At 54.6% G+C, this 17,044-nt stretch overlaps 2 long non-coding RNA genes across 2 annotated transcripts; both read right to left on the bottom strand.

The window, feature by feature from the left end:
* Window positions 1-298: 298 nt before the first annotated feature.
* LOC122153346 lies at window positions 299-9,687 on the bottom strand. The gene is made up of 5 exons (XR_006165236.1): window positions 3,430-9,687; window positions 2,748-2,851; window positions 2,407-2,508; window positions 2,093-2,297; window positions 299-1,983 (listed from the first exon to the last, which is right to left on the bottom strand). It is a non-coding gene; the product is annotated as an uncharacterized LOC122153346 (long non-coding RNA).
* Window positions 9,688-14,574: 4,887 nt separating this feature from the next.
* On the bottom strand, window positions 14,575-16,765 carry LOC122153348. The gene is made up of 2 exons (XR_006165238.1): window positions 16,627-16,765; window positions 14,575-14,755 (listed from the first exon to the last, which is right to left on the bottom strand). It is a non-coding gene; the product is annotated as an uncharacterized LOC122153348 (long non-coding RNA).
* Between the last annotated feature and the right edge of the window lie 279 nt (window positions 16,766-17,044).

A 17,044-nucleotide genomic window follows, 5' to 3' on the forward strand; every position in this document is an offset into this window, starting at 1 on the left:
CCAGGGATCGTTCCCAGGGTTGCATTTTCACGCTGCTAAGATGCTGGTTGCTGGTCGGGGGATTCACTCAGAAGTCAACCTTGGTTTGAGGCCGATTGTTTGGCTCTTTTTTGTTTCACTGCCTTAAAAACGCCAGCCTGAGACAGACCTGCGCCCAAACACAGGCGACAACAGTCGCCTCGCAGACCGGCCGGGACCGGGGAGTAAAAACCCAGCCAGGGGACAGGAAAAGAAAAAATTTTTTGTCCCCCAGCTGTTTTGGGATTTTTGGATTTTTGGTTTTGTGTGGTTTTGGGGGTTTTTTTTGGTTTTTTTTTTTTTTTTAATTTCTATTTTGTCTGTCTACTGCCTCTAAACAATGCTACACAACCTACAGCCCGTAAGGAAAAAACAAAACATCAACCATTCAGGCACTGCTACACACATTTTAAACGCCACACAGCCAGCTACCACTCCAACCACCATGTGTTCTCCCCTTGGCCACCCTACCACCAAAACCGACACAAGCCATCACCCTCCGTGATCCTCATAAACACCAGGTATGGGGGCCTCAAAAAATCATCCTGCCTGAAAAAACTCCAGCCTGAGCCTGACCTGCACCCAAATCTAGATAACGATCCTTGCATCGCACACCGGGCGGGACCAGGGAAAAACTACCCAGCCAGGAGACGGGAAAAACAGAAGTTTATTCCCCTGACAGAGGTTTTCATTAAATCCAGTCCACGTAGTCAAATTGAGCCCCGCCTACGTCCTGGAAGAAAAGAGACGACAAATACTCATACACGGCTAGACACATTCTAAACATACCGCTATTCCACCTACCGCCAAAACCAACCCCCACTCTCCACCGGCCCATCCTTCCGCCCAACCGTCACGACAGGCGGTCACCCCCTGAATACTCTTCCTGGGGGACTCGAGCGCCTAGCCTGAGGAAATCCCGGCCCAAACCTGACCTTCACCCAGACGCTGACCGCGACCGTCACCCTCAGAGAGCATCTGCGACTGGGTGAAAATAAACCCCACCGGGGAGACAAAGACGTCACCCAGTTGGAGGATTCGTTTTCTTATTTAAAACAAACCCATACGGTATACCCGTGAACTCTATTCCACCTATCCCCGACTCTACACCCCCCAGGCAGAGCAGCTCCGAGCCACACAGACACACACAAAATACTACAAATGACACGATTCAAAGATGACTAAACGCTAAGCGATAAGGACACCCAGAAGGGTATGCCGTAAGGCGAGAAGACTCGGAGGGCCACGATGGTGATGCGAGGAGGCTATATGGCAGCCTACAAGAAGCAGTAAGTGGAACGGCCCCTTACGAGAAGCTACCGTCAAAACCGAGACGATGGGTATGCAAGAAGATGGGCTTCAAGACCTAAGAATGTCAGGATACGGGAAAGAAGTCACCGGCAGGAACAACGGACGCCTAAATAGCAGAGCTGATGCCAGAGCCTGCGACGACGCTGCGCAAAAGACTTCCTGAATGGAAACTTCCAAGACCTACCCACGCTCTAAGCTTATAACGCAAGAATAAAAAGCACCCGATCGGCAGCGTGCCGATGAAGATGGGCGTTCGATACCCTAGGGATGACGCCTAAGGCGCGTGCCGTGCTCCTCGAGCACAAAGAGATGTGAGGACATTTAGAGCCGAGGAAGGGCAAAGACACGGCAGACAGAAGAAACAAACTACAAGATGACACACGCAGAGGCTGGAACTGCCCTGCCCGGGACATACTAACATCAAGGGGAAAAATAATCTGTTCCCTTTACCTGACTATAGGGCCTGCTCCTGTGCAGCCTTATCCCCTATGCTAACTTTCAAACACTTCCCTGCAATTCCCAACCCCGTCCCTTCCTCTCGGCCCCGTTCGCTCGACTTAGCTTTCAGAGGGAAGGAGGTCCGATTCCATCCTCGACAAAAGCAGCGCGGCAGCTAACTAGCATGTTCCTGCAGTGGCCCGATTCCTTTATCGCCTGCAAAAAAGCAAGAAGAGCACAACTGCTGGTCAGTATCACGCTGCTGCCCGCTTACCTCTTCGACCACCCACCCCCGTACTAAGAAGCATTGCAGTGTTCCGCTCACCTGCTCGTTTTGGAGTCAGATTCTGCAGCCGTTGTCGCTTGCGGTACCTAACTTACCGAGAGACAAAGTTACCGTTGCGCTTGTGAGAAGTCACCGACCCCGTGCTCGGCCTTGCTACTACCCGGCTGCTTTCGGATGCTCAGATGATCCCAAAGGTGAAACTATCTTATTAAATTATCTTGCCCTCTCAAACACAATAACTAATCTAAAGTGAAAAAAAAAAAAAAAAAAAAAAAAATAAAAAGCAAGCTACATATAAACATTCTATCTCCTACATATGATTCTGAACCTTGACCGGTCCAGAAAAATCTTACCTCAAATTACTCTGTTCCTCTAGAGATCAAAACACATCAGTCTCACAAGCTTAAATGGCTCAAAAGCTGCTACTGACTGAAGGACTGAGAGAGCATTGACACCTGAGAAACCCAGAAGTGGAATGAGCTCCCTGAAGAGCGGCGGGGGCTCATATTCCCTGGGCCCCGCCCACCGGCCCGCCCAGCAGCCTGCCCACAATCCCCTGGGAAAGGGGCAGGGCCTACCCCCCACAGGTATAAAGTCAGCCAGAGGAGCAGAGGGGAATTTTCTCCTTTGCCTGAAGTTTACAACATGCATAGCACTCTGTGGAGAAAGCGACTCTTACCAGAAATGACAATACCTGCTCTTTTACTGGGCCTGTTGTGTTGGCGATGTGACCCGGTAGGGAGTTCTGCTTAATTTTTCCAGGGTATACGTTGAAAAAGATGGGTATTTGATTAGGCTCTGTAACAAAAGAGTTGAATAAAGGCAATAGCGATACTCTTATCGACAACGATGTGCTTTAGTTTCCAAGAAAACAACCAAAATGCCATAGGGTTACGCTTCGTTTCTACCGAGACTGCGCACGCTACCTAGCTTCTACTGGAATTATGCTGTGGATGGAACTAAATGACAAAGTGGGGGTAAATCCTACGAGAATCCCTCCTCTGGGAAGTCTGGAAGGGATCTGAATGGACTACGCGTGCTCTCTGAGCACCGGGGATGGAACAGACGCATCCTAGCTACCGTAGAGGAAGACGTGAACTTTCTGCAGACAAACTATAGCGTCCGGAAAGGTCCTCTTGGCACGCAGAGGGCACAAAGCGCGCCGCCATTTTGCCGATCGATGGGGTTAATGCAAAGGGCGCAAAAGCTGAGCTAAAGAGATAGGTTTATTTTGCTGGCTGTCTTGAGATAATAAGCGATAGGTAAGAAACGAGGTGCTTAAAAAAGAAGGCGATGTGTCCAGTCCTTACTATACCAGATGAGTCATAGCAATTAAGAAAGATACATCGCCGATCGTCCTGGTGCTTAACCATCACCTGGATCCGTGCTTCAGCTGGGGAGCCCTGTCACGACGAAGGATCGGAGAGGCTTTCCCGGCAACTGACGAGTCCTACACGGTGCGTCCGCTCGTGGACGAGGTCTCCGTCTTTGCTGAGTGAGGGTTCCGGTTTTAGATGGGTTAACAAACAAATCTGTAAATCTGTAGAACTGACAAAATGCACGCAAGACATCAGGTGGATTGAGCCGCCTCGTCATCCTCCTTTGGGATTCTTTCCCAAGCCTGGCCGATGCTCGAGGACGAACTGAGGGAGTTTGCGTATTCGACCTCGATAATGGGCTTCTAAACTAGGAAATGTCAACATAAGAGGAACCGAGGGAGTTTGCTTAATCAACCTCAATAATTGGCTCCTAAACTAGGAAATGTTGGTATATTCATGTATTGTTTTATCTAAGCTACTTATCTCGATAATCAGATGTTCTATCCAAGCTACGTATTTCAGTAATGATTGGATACGGTCAGTATATAACACGTTTGGTCGTGAGATTCGTCTAGAGGCTGACTTTGGCTCGAGACCTGTCGTTCAGGCCTCGGTACTTTGACAGCAGAGCTGATAAAGGGCGGCGGAGCACGAGGATGGCCTCGGGAGGCACGCTGACATCAGGAGAAGAGCCAAACATAAAAGACGGCTCTCGCACGGGATGCTTAACTAGGGAAGGCATCCCCGCAACGTACGGAGGTTCTCGGGGGACGACCGACCAAACGGATGCATCCGAAATGGCGGTGATTAAGTAAGATGGCTCTGGGGTGTGGACAAAGCCCGAGGAAGGGATCTGTCTGCGTAAGAGATGTACGCGGAGAGCCGTGGAGCTCAAACGGTGCTGTCAGACACGAGGATTGTCTCGAGAGACGTCGTGACGAGAATGAGAGGGCTCCGGGGAGCGGAGGGAACGTGGGTGTGGAGACAAACAAAGGACAAAAAAATAATTTAAAAAAAAAAAAACGCAAACAGAATACAGGTAGCCAGGGTACATTAAAAGCGATGGTTAATAAAGAAATAATGAAATAAATCAGATATATTGATGGCAAATTACAGCGGAGATGTAGAAATAAAATTTTAGAGGTCAGCAACGAGGAAAATTGAGACAAAATAATTTAAAAACAAATGCGGTGACCGAGATACAAGCCAATTGTAAAAGCCCAGGGATGAAGAGACAAAAGAATTTAAAAATACCGATGGCAAACCGAAACACCGCTGTTGCAAAATGGCCAAGCAAAAAAAATTGCTTAGCGTAGCGTAAAAACTTAAGCGATCGGTCAAACGCCTATGACGTGTGATCTGTCACACGGAGATCCTTCGGCTAGGTGAGCGTGATAAACACCTCCCCAGAAATGCATATGTGGGGAGGCTCCGTGTCTCATTGAGAGACTCCTAATCGGAAGCCCTCGTCCTTCAACGTCAAGGCCCTCTGAAAAACAACAAACTAGCTGAAGGCAGGCGGGATGTAAGAAAGCGCAGACGTAAACCGAAGAAAGGCCCATTCTAAAACCTAGACGAAGTTCGAGAAAGGATCCTCTCCAGAAACTGCTACAGACCGCCGAGGACCTCCGTGGAAGCCCCTCAGCGACCTAAATCGCAGAGGTAATAGTTATATAACGACGATAATGAGTTAATGAATAGGCACATAACGGGATGATATGAGTTTTGGCTATGGTAATGTACGACAGGCGAGTTAGGCGGAACGATTCCCTCGCGTACCCAGCCAGATAAAGCAATCCCCATGCGTTAACGCTAAACCTGGCGTTAAGGAGGTTTCGTTGCCGATTTCAGTAGAGAATTTCGGCGACCCGGATGGGATGCTGCCTCGGAAACTTGACAAACCCACGGGATTGTGAAGACTCTGGCGTTGCCTAAGTGTTTTTCGGGGAGATCCTCCGAACCCCTGATCTGGTGAGTTTGGAGTAAGAGCCCTGGTGGGTTTTTTTTTTTGTTGTTTTGGTTGGTTGGTTTGTTTGTTTGTGGTTTTTTTCAGGCATTACCAAAGGTAACACAGACTGGAAAAGGCTGTCCGTAAGACTGGACGCAAGAAATTCCCATGGGACTCTGCTATTAAGGGAAACCCGGGAAGAAAGGCGAGATTACACGTTATTACGGTGACGTGCCCGGAGTGTCGCCTGGGGTCAGAAGAAAGCCTCGATCGCACATAAGGTGCAGGCTAGGGTATCGCGGGGCATTGGCCAATGTCCATGTCTAATTATTATCTTGTATAACAGCCTTGTTTAGTCTGTTAGGCGGTGTCATAGTTTTGTGTAAGTAATTGTTTATTTTGTTTAATGTGGGTTCCGACCTGTCTAAGGGGTCTGAGAGCGGTCTTTTCAAAAAGTCACCTCTGGAATGTATATTAAAATATTGGAGGGACGTGGGAAGCGAACCCCTTATCTGGGAAACAATTCATTGACTATTGTAATCGTTGGTGGCCACTGTACGTTTTAGAAGATCGAGAGAAGTGGCCAAAGCACGGACCTTACAGCTTAACATTATATACTGTCGATGTTGTTTTGTTGGAGGGAAGGGAAACAGGAGGATGTAGGTTGTCAGGGCCTGGCGGTCGGAAGATATCGCGCTGTACGGAAAGATAGGGCCCCTTTTTCTGATACCCCGATAGCCAATAGTAATGTAGCAGTGATGTAAGCAGACAGAAGTGACATTGTAAACCCAAGCTACATAAGGCCTGTATATTCCTCAATAAAACACCATTTGCCATCCACCACATTGGTGTCTGTGAGCTGATGGCCTGAGCGGCCTGGGGTCGGTCGCCATGCCTCTGAAAGGCAACAGGAGGAAGTGCCTTAGGTTGATTTGTCTTGTTGTGGCTAAATCATCCGGAATGGCAAAAGGATGATGTATGATTCCGAGCAACCCTACCGTTTTAACATAAGAGAAGGAATGGGGAAAGAACTTAAAGATGTGCTGTTCACCGCATAGATGTCTGAGCCCCCTACACACCAACCAGACCCCGTGCACCTTGCTGGCCTGCGACGCACACCAATGAGTTCCTCCATAGCACAACCACACCTCCTAGACTTTGCCTGGTGACCCCGCACCCCACCAGACTCCGTGCTCACTACTTGGCCCCCCTGGACCATCTCTGGGCCCCCAGATGGCCAACTACACCCCCTGAACCTCACAGAGAGCCCCTACGCCTCGCCTGGACCCCGTGCACCTCAACCAGCCCCCCTGCAGCCCAACAAGATGCCCGGCACACCAAACTTACCCTCTAAACACCGAGACCTCTGTAGTCCGCTTGGCCCTGGTGTGCTAACTGAGTGCCTCACACGCCAATCGTACCCCCTGACAGCAACCAGATGCACCCTGTCAGTGTCACCTGAACCCCAGCCAGCTCCCCTGCACGATGCCTGGACCTACTGAACCCTGTCTCAGCCCTCTGTACAACAATGAGATCCCCTGCACCCCAACCGGATCACCAGCAACTCGCCTGGCCCCCACGCACCTTGTCTGGACCCCCTGCAAAACAATCAGATGTCCTGCAGCCCAGCCAGATGACTTGCACATTCCCCGGACACCTGTGACACCAACAAGACCCCCTGCACATTGCCTGGGCCCTCGGCATTTCAACAAGATCAGCTATAACCTGGCTGGACCCTCTGCACACTCTCTGGGGCCCCTACACCCAAACCAGGCTCCTTGCACCTTGCTCGGACCCCCTGTACCCAGTCTTTGCAGCATGAATCCCAACCAGACCCACTGAATCCCAACCAGACCCCCTGCACCTTGCCTGGCTCCCCTGCAGACCAAGGAGACCTCGTGCACACCAGCAAGACCCCCTGCAACCTGTCTAGACCATCTGCACGCTGTCTGGGCCCCATGAACCCCAATGGGACCTCCTTCACCCCAACAAGACCCCATGAAGCCTCTGTGGGACCCCTGAACCCAGCCAGACTCCCTGCACATTGCTCAGACCCCTGCACTCCAACCAGATGCCCTGAACTCCAACCATATCCCCTGCAACCTGTCTGAAACCCCTGCACCCTAAAAAGACCCCCTGCACCTCGCCTGGACCTCCTGTAAACTCTCTGTGCCCCAGGAAACCCAAACAGACCCCCTGCACCACAACCAGACCCATTGAAACCTGCTCAGAACACCTGCACGTTGTCTTGACCCTCTGCACCCCAACCACACCCGCTGCAACTTGCCTGGCCCCCCTTCACACTGTCTGTACCCCATGAAGCCCAACTGGAACTCCTATACCCCAAGAATACCCCTCTGTACATGAACAAGACCCCTGAACCCCAACAATGCCCCCTGAACAGCAACCAGGACCCCTGCACGTTGTCTGAACCCCCACCACTGCAATGACACACCCTGCACACTGTCTGGGCCCTGTACATCGCAAACAGACCCCCTGCACCCTAAACAGAATCGCCTGGACCCCCTGAACCTTGACTGAACATCCTGCACCCCAACCAGAACCACGCAACGTGTCCGGGTCCCCTGCTTCCCAAAGAGGTCCCTGGAGCCCTGTCTGAACCCCCTACAAACCAACAGGACCCCCTGCACCCCGTCTGGTCCCTCTGAACCACAACCAGAATCCCTGCACCTTGCCTGAATGCCTTGCACCCCAAACAGACACCCTGAACCCCAACCGGTACCTCCTGACCACTCTCTGAACCCCCCCGCACAACAAGATACCCTGCACCCTGTCTGAGCCCCCTCCATCACAAACCAACCCTCTGCATCCCAACCACACCCCCTGCACAACAAACACAAGTCCCTGGGACTTGCCTGGATCGCCTGAGCACTGTCTGAACCCACTGCACCCCAACCAGAACCCCCTGCAACGAGTCTGAGTCCCCTGCTTCCCAAACCACTCCCTGCACAACAAACAGAACACCCTGAACACTGTCGGAAGCCCCTGCACCCCAGCGAGACCCCTGAACCCTGTCTGTGCCCTCTACATCCCAACCATACCCACTGCAACTCAAACAGAACACCCTGGAACTTGCCTGGAACCCCTGAACGCCGATCAGACCGCCTGCACCTTGCTTGGACCCCCCTGAACACTCTCTGAACCACCTGCATCCCAACAAGACTCCCTGCACCCTGTCTAGAACCCCCCTGCACCACAAACAGCAGCCCTTGCATAGTTCCTGAACGCTCTGAACCCTGTCTGAACCCCCTGCATCCAAACGACAACCCTTGTGACGTGTCTGGGTCCTCTGCTTCCCAAACAGAACCCGTGCACCCCAACCCGACCCCCTGCACAACAAACAGAACTCCATGCAACTTGCCTTGAACACTGTACACCCCAACAAGACACCCTACACCCTCTCTGGGATCCCTGCACTCCAAACAGAAAACCCTGCACCTTGCCTAGACCCTCTGAACCCTCTCTGGGCCTCCTGAATCCAAATGAGACCGTCCGCACCTTGCCTGGAAGCCCTGTGACACAAAGCAAAGCAGATCCCACGCACCACAACCAGAACCCCCTGCATATTGCCTGAACGCCATGAAGGCTGAAACCCCTGCACCCCAACAAGAACTCTTGCGCCATGTCTGGGGCCCCTGCAACCCAAACAGATCCCCTGCATGCAAAACAGAAACCTCTCAGACTTGCCTGGACACCCTGAATGATATCTGAACCCCCTACACCCTAACAACACACCCTGCACAATGTCCGGGTTGCCTGAATCACAAACAGACACCCTGCACCCCAACCAGAACGCGCTGCACTTTGCCTGGATGCCCTGAACCCTGTCTGAGACTCCCTGAACCACAACAAGAACTCCTGAACCCTGTCTGGGTCCCCTGCATCCAAACCAGACCGCCTGCACCCCAATCAGAACAACCTGCACCTTGCCTGGACCCCTGGAACCCCGATCAGATCTTCTGCACGTTGCCTGGAGCCTCTGCAACCCAAACAGACCCCCTTTACCCCAACCAGAACCACCCGCACCTTACGTGGAACCCTAAACGCTGTCTAAAGCCCCTGCACCCCAACCAGAACACCCTGCACCTTGCCTGGATGACCTGCACCCCGACAAGAACCCCCTGCACCCCAACAAGTCACTCTGCACAGTTTCTGGGCCCTCTGTATCACAGATAGAGCCCCTACACCCCAAACAGAATCCCCTACGCTTTCCCCAGATGTCTGAACCCTGTCTGGGCCCCCTGAACTCCAATCAGACACACTGCACGTTGCCTGGATGCCCTGCACCCCAACCAGAACCCCCTGCAACTTACCTGAACCCCCGAATCCTGTTGGAACCCCCTCCACACCATCAAGATCCCCAGCAGCACGTCTGTGCCCCCTGCACCCCAAACGCATCCCACGCACCCCAACCAGAACCCCCTGAACACTGTCTGAAGCCCCAGCACCCAAACAAGAACCCCTGCAACATGTCTGTGTCCCCTGATTCCCAAACAGAACCCCTGCACGGTGTCAGAACATCCTGAACATCTACGAGAACCCCTGCACCCTGTCTGGGCCCCCAGCACACCAAACACCGCCTGCAGCCCAACCAGAACCCGCTGCACCTTCCCTGGACTCCCTGAACCCTGTCTGAACCCACTGAACCACAACGAGAACCCCTGAACCGTGTCTGGACCCGCTGCTTCCCAAACAGACCCCCTGCACAAAAAAGAACACTCTGAACCCCATCTGAAGGCGCTGTACCCCAGCAAGAACACCCGAACGATGTCTGGGTTCCCTGCATCACAGACACCCTGCATCTCACCTGGACATCCTGAAGCCCAAATGGAACTCCTGCACCCCAACCAGAACCCCCTGCACATTGCCTGGACCCCTTGAACCCTCTCTGAAGACACTGCATCCCAACCAGAACTGCTTGCACCTTGCCTGGACAACCTGAACCCCAACCAGAACCCCTGAAACGTGTATGGGACCCTCAGATCTTAAACAGACGCCCTGCACCCCAACCAGAAGTACCTCAACCCTCTCTGAACCCCTTGAACAACAACAAGACATCCCCTGCACCCTGTCTGGGCCCCCTGCATCCCAACCAGCCCCCCTGCATGTCATGGTATAGACGGACAGATGACAATATGGGTTGCAGATCAATGATGACGATGATTTTTATTATTTATTTATTTTATTGCCCTTTTTTTACACACCTTTTATAACCCTTAAGGCAAGCTAGTGCAGTTAGATCACAGCCTACTGGCAGTTGCTGAACTTAGTTACTATTGGCCTTTTCCCTATCAACCTCCTGTAACTAAAGCCTATGCCCTAAAAATCTACAGTTGTGATTTCATGTGCTACAGTTGCAGTTTCTCGTGGTTTCCCAGGGTTAGCCTAGCAAGCATTGTACAGTTAGCTTTTGTTCCTCAGTACAAGCTGGGCGTGTTGTACTACTAAGGATACATTTTTATCTGTTCAAGGGCGAGAACCCAGTCAGGATCCACCCTCCGGTCCCCTTCAGGGTCCCCCGCCCAACTGTCGACCCCCATACCTGCACACCACCCAGAACACCCTGAACCCTGTCTGAACCCTTTGCAAAATAACAAGACCCCCTGCAACCACACAGAAACCCGTACACCTTTCCTGGGCCCTCAGAACTCCAATCGGACACCCTGCACATTGCCTGGAGCCCTTGGACCCTCTCTTAGCCCCCTGCACCCCAACGAGAACCCCCTGCAGGTTGCCTGGACCCCCTGAACCCTGTCTGAACCCCCTACACCCCAAGCAGAACCCTTGCAACGTGTCTAGGTCACATGCTTCCCTGCACGCCAAACAGAACCCCCTGCAACTTGCCTAGACCCCCTGAGCCACAATCAGAATCCCTGCACCTTGCCTGGAGGCCCTGCAAACCAAACAGACCCCCTGCACCCCAACCAGAACCTCCCGAAACTTCCCTGGACCCCATGAACCCTGTCTGAACCACCTGCACCGTGTCTAGGCTCCCTGCATCCCAACCAGAACCATCCACCCCAACCCGAAATGGCTGCATCTTTCCTAGACCCCCCCTGAACCCTGTCTGAACATGTAGCACCCCAAGAAGACACCCTGAACCCTGTCTGAACCTCCTACACCCCAACAAGAACCCCTGCACCGTGTCTAGGTCACCTGCATCCCAGGCAGACCACATGCAACACAAACAGAACCACCTGAAACCTGTCTGAACTCCCTGCACCCCAACAAGACCCCCTGCATCATAACCAGAACCCCCTGAACCGTGTCTGAACACCTTGAACACCAAAAAGACCCCCTGCACCCTGTCTGGGCTCCTTGCATCCCAACCAGATCCCACTGACACTTGCCTGGACCCCCTGAAGCCTGTCTGAAGCCTCTGCGCTCTGTCTAGGTTCCCTGCATCCAAAACAGACGCCCCTGCACCCCAACCAGAACCCCCTGAAACTTGCCTAGACCCCCAGAAACCTGTTTGAACCCCCTGCACCCCAACAAGACTCCCTGCACCTTGTCTGGGCCCCCTGGGTCACAAACAGCACCCCTGCACCCCAAACAGAACCTCCTCCAACTTCCCAAGAACCCCTGAACACTGTCTGAACACCCTGCAACCCAACAAGGCCCCCTGCACCCTGCCTGAGACCCCTGCGTCCCAACCAGAACCCCTGAACCCTGTCTGAACCACGTGAACCCCAACAAGACCCCTTGCACCCTGTCTGGCACACTTGCACCACAACCAGAACCCCCTGCAACGTGTCTGTGTCCCCTGCTTCCCAAACAGACCCCCTGCACCACAAGCAGAACTCCCTGAAACAAGTCTGAACCTCCTCCACCCCCGCAATATCCCCTGCACCCTGTCTACAATCCCTGCAGCCCAAACGGAACGACCTGCACCTCGCCTGCACCCCTTGAACTCCGTCTCGGTGCCCTAAACCCCAATCAGACCCTCTGCATCTCACCTGGATGCCTTGCATGCCAAACAGAACCCCTGCACGCTGTCTGGGCCACCTGCACCTCACCTGGATGCTCTGAACCCTGTCTGAACCCCATGCAGAGCAAACAGATGCCCTGCAACTTGTCTGGGTCCCGCGTTTCCCAAACAGAGCTCCTGCACCTCAACCAGAACCCCCTGAAACCTCCCTGAGCCCCCTGCACCCCAGCAAGACACCCTGCACCCTGTCTGAGACCCCTGCATCCCAACCAGACCCCCTGTACCCCAAACAGTCCCTCTGTACCTTGACTAGATCCCATGCACCCTGTCTGGGCCCCCTGCACCCCAAGAAGGCCCCTGCAACCTGTCTGACCCCCATGCGCTCTGTCTGGGTGCCCTGAACCCCAAGAAAACCCCCTGCAACCTCTTTGGCCTCCCTGAACACCAACCGGACACCCTGAAAACTCTCTGGCATCCCTACAGGCTGTCCTGTGCCCCTTCACACTGTCTAGGTCCCCTGAACACCAAGCAGATGCCCTGAGCCCCAACCAGCCCTGATACACCTTGTCTGCCCCCCACACACACACCCCAACCAGACCCCCTGCACTTGACTAGACCCCATGTGCCCCGCTTCCCCTTTGTTCACCCCGTCTGTGCCCTCTGCACACCAAGCAGACCCCCTGCACCCCAAACACACCCCTGAAACCTGACTGGTCCCCCTGCACCTGTTTGGGTCTCCTGCACCCCAACAAGACCCCCTGCACCCCAAACAGGTGGTCTCTATACCTTGACTAGCCCCCATGGAACATCTCTGGCCCCCCCTGCACCCTGATTTGCAGCTGTGCATACTGTAAGGGCTCCCCAAACCCCACGTAGACCCCCTGTCCCCCAAAGACACCCCCTGCTCTTGACTAGCCCCCATATGCACCCTGCTTTCCCCCCCTGCACTCCAAGCAGACCCCCTGCACCTCAGCCAGACACTCAGCATCCTGTCTGGACCCCTCGCACACGACACACAACCCCTGCACCGCAACAAGATCCTACACACCCCAACCAGATGCCCTGCAACCTGCCTGCACCCTGCCTGAACCGTCTGCCCCCCCAAGAAGACCCCCTGCACCCTGTATGTGCCCCCTACACCCCGTCTTGGCTCCCTGTTCCCCAATCAGACCCGCTGTAACCTCTCTGGCTCCCTAGCACCCTGTCTCGGCCTCCTGAACCCCAACCAGACCCCCCGCACCCCAGAAAGAACCCCTGCACCCCAACTAGCCCTGCTACACCTTGCCTAGTCCCCCTGCAACCTAAACAGACCCCCTGCACCCTGTCTGAGCCCCATGCACCCAGGAAGACTTGCTTCGCACTGTGTGGTTCCCCTGCACATCAACCAGACTCCCTGCACCTTCAACCCCTAGTCAGCCCCAGTGGCCTCCACTCCCTCCCAGTGTCTCCCAGTGCCTCCCACAGAATTCAGCGTCTCCCTGTACCCTCCAGTCCCTCCCAGGGTCCCCCAGTGCCCGCTAGCATCTCCCAGTCCATCCGGTGTCCTCCTAGTCATGTCAGAGACCCCCTAGTATTCCCCCAGTGCCCTCCGGTCCCTCCCAGTATCTTCCAGTGCCCCCAACTGTGTCCCAGCCCGTCCAGTGTCCTCCCAGTCCTGCTCAGAGCCCCTAGGATCCTTACAGTACCCTTCAGTCCTCCCAGCATCCCCCCCACGGTCCTCTGCAGTGCGTCTCCCACTCTGTTCCGTGTCCCCTCAGACCATCCAGTGTCTCCCAGTACCCCCCAGTCCCTCTCAGTGTCCCTCCAGTGCACCTGCAGAGTCCCTCAGTGTCTCCCAGTGTCTCCCAGTACCCCCCAGTGCACCTGCAGAGTCCCTCAGTGTCTCCCAGTACCCCCCAGTCCCTCTCAGTGTCCCTCCAGTGCACCTGCAGAGTCCCTCAGTGTCTCCCAGTCCTGCCACAGACTCCCTGGTAACTCCCAGTGCCCTCAAGTCCCTCTCAGTGTCCCCCAGTGCCCATCCCAGCATTTCCCAGTCCATCCAGGGTCTGCCAAGTCCTGGCAGACACCCCCTAGTATCGCTCCAGTCCCCTCCAGTCCTCACCGTGTCTCCCAGTACGCCCCCAGTGTCCTCCAGGCCCCTCTGCAGCACATCCAGTGTCTCCCAGTTTGTGTCCAGGGTCTCCCATTATGTTCCGTGGCCCCGCAGACCTCCCAATGTCCCCCAGTGTCCTCCAGTCCTTCCCCATGTCCTCCTGTCCTCCCAGTGCCCTCTTGTTGAAAAACAGTGAAGGAAAAAACATTGTTCAGGGTAGTGTAAAAACTTAAGCAATTGGTCAAACGCCTGCAACACGTTGTCCGTCACGCAGAGGTCCCTGAGCTAGGCAAGCGTGATAAACACCTCCCGGGAAATGCAGACGTGGAGAGGCCCCATGAGGAAATCGGGAGACTCCTAATCGCGAGCCATTGTCCTTGAAGATTAAGGTCCTCTGAAAAAGAACAAACTAGCTGAAGCTAGGCAGGAGATAAGAAAGTGCAAACATAAACCAAAGAAAGACCAATTCCAAACCGTAGACAAGTATAAGAAAGGATGCTCTCCAAAGACCACCAGAGGTGGCTAGAGACCACCGACAACCCCCGCAGAAGTCCCTCGGAGACCTAAACTGCACACATAATAATTATGTGATTACAGTAATGACTTTTTGGAAATTGGATAAATAGACACGTAACGGAGCAATATAAGCTTTGGCTATCGTAACGTACAGCAAGCACGTTAGGCAGAACGATTCCCTCGCGTCCCCGGCCAAATAAAGCAATGCCCGCTCGTTAACGCTAAACGCGATTTCAGTGAGGGAGGGAGAGAGACAGGGAGATGCTGAGAACAGATACGAGTCGCCGGGTAGAGGGAGACCTTCCGATGCGATTTTCACAAGCGACAGGGAAGGCGGCAGCGTGGAAAGAATGAAATGCTTCAGGCGGCTGGGGAGCCAGCAAGGGAGCGGCGTGGAAAGGACGCGGAGAAGGCGACGGGGGACGGGGCGGTGTCGGCAGAACAGCAGAAAGCTGCGGGGACCCGGCCAGCCCGAAAGGCAGCCGGAGGCGGGAGCAGGCGGGCAGCTGGAGAAGCGCGGCCGGGACCGGCCCGGGGGGACGCGCGACCCGCCGCAGCTCCCGGTACCGGCCCCGGCCCGAGGCTTTCGCAGCCCCGGGGCTCGTCTCTCCGCCTCCGCCCCTTCCCACCTCCGCAGCGCCGGCTGCCCGACCCTCACCCACGCGGGGGCGGGCGGCACGCGCCTCCGAGCGCCTCCCCCGCGAGGCTTCCCGGCCACCCGGCGGCTCGGGGGCGCCGAGCTCCCGGCGCCGGTGCTGCGCCCCGTCGGGGCCGGCCGGGAGGAATCCTTCCTCGCCGCACGGACCGGCCGCTCCTGGCCGCGGGCAGACGCGGCTGAGACTCTCTTTCTTCCGCTCCTCGGCCAGCTCCCGCGGGCGGGCAGCCCCCCCGCCCCCGACTCCCAGCTGGAGCCCCTCGGCACGGCGGGGCCGGCCCCACCCGCAGCCTCACCGGCTGCACCTGGGGCTGCCCCAGTCCAGCCCCAGCTCCCCAGCTGCAGCCTATTTAAATTAAAACCTCACCGGTCCCACCTGAGCTGCCCCGGCCCCAGCCCACAGCCAGAGCCCGTGGGGAGCGGGGGGCCGTCGGTACCCGGCCTGCAATATGCCCAGCTGAACAGGCTCAGGAGCAATACCGTCTTTTATTCGGGCCTGGGGGCTCGGGGGATTTTCCTCGAATCGAGCACACCTAACAGCAGGTGCGGGTGCTTCTTTTATACACCTCACTCACAGGTTGGTGCTTTTCCAAACTACTCCTATTAGGCACCGATCGCTCAGCAGTTATAATACAGTTACGATACAAATTACACACCAACAAGACACCCTGCATGCTGTCTGGCCACCCTGCACCCCAAGCAGACCCTTTGCACCTTGTCTGGACCCCCTTTCACCTCAAACACCCCCCTGCAAACTCTCTGGCCACCCTACATGGCACCCCTGTACCCTGCCTGGTCCCCCTGCACCCCAAACAGACCCCCTGCAACCTACCTGGTTTTGTCCTAAAGGAAAAACAAGGAAAAATCATTTAAAAGAGAAAAATTTTAAGAGCACTGGGGACTAAGAAAATATGGAAAAAATGTAAAACAGCACCTAAATTAAAAAGGAAGAGCAATCTATTAAACCATCTTGCCACCCCTGAACACTCAAGCAGAAATTATTCTCCTGAAAAAAAAGACAACAAAAAAGTGACAAACGAGCCTACTTTCTACTCCACACCGTACTCAGCCTTGCCCAGTCCTGAAGCTCTTACCACAAACACTCTTGATCCTCTGAAGTTCAAAAGACCTCAGTCCAAAATGCTTAGGCAGTGCCAAAGCTGCCATCGAGGAAAGGAATAGGGGAACCCCAAGCCCAGAGAAGCCCAGAAGTGGAAGGAGCTCCCTGACTGGAAGCTGGGGCTCATCTAGCCTGGGCCCCACCCACTGCCCTTCCCACAATCCCGTAGGAAAGGGGCGGGGCCAACCACCAGCAGTTATCACATGAGCCAGAGGAGCAGTAGGTTTTTAACCATTGAGCAGGGGTGACATTTCACCCTTGACCCTGGCTGAGCACCGAATTCTGGCCCCGGGGCAACCTTCGACCTCTGACCCTGGGCGACCTTTGATCTCTGACCCCAGGTGACCCTTTATCTCTGCCTTCAAGTTGACCTTTTTGATCTATGACCCTGG

This window comes from Tyto alba, unplaced genomic scaffold (assembly GCF_018691265.1).
Source record: "Tyto alba isolate M040663 unplaced genomic scaffold, T.alba_DEE_v4.0 Super-Scaffold_19, whole genome shotgun sequence".
Classification (NCBI taxonomy): domain Eukaryota; kingdom Metazoa; phylum Chordata; class Aves; order Strigiformes; family Tytonidae; genus Tyto; species Tyto alba.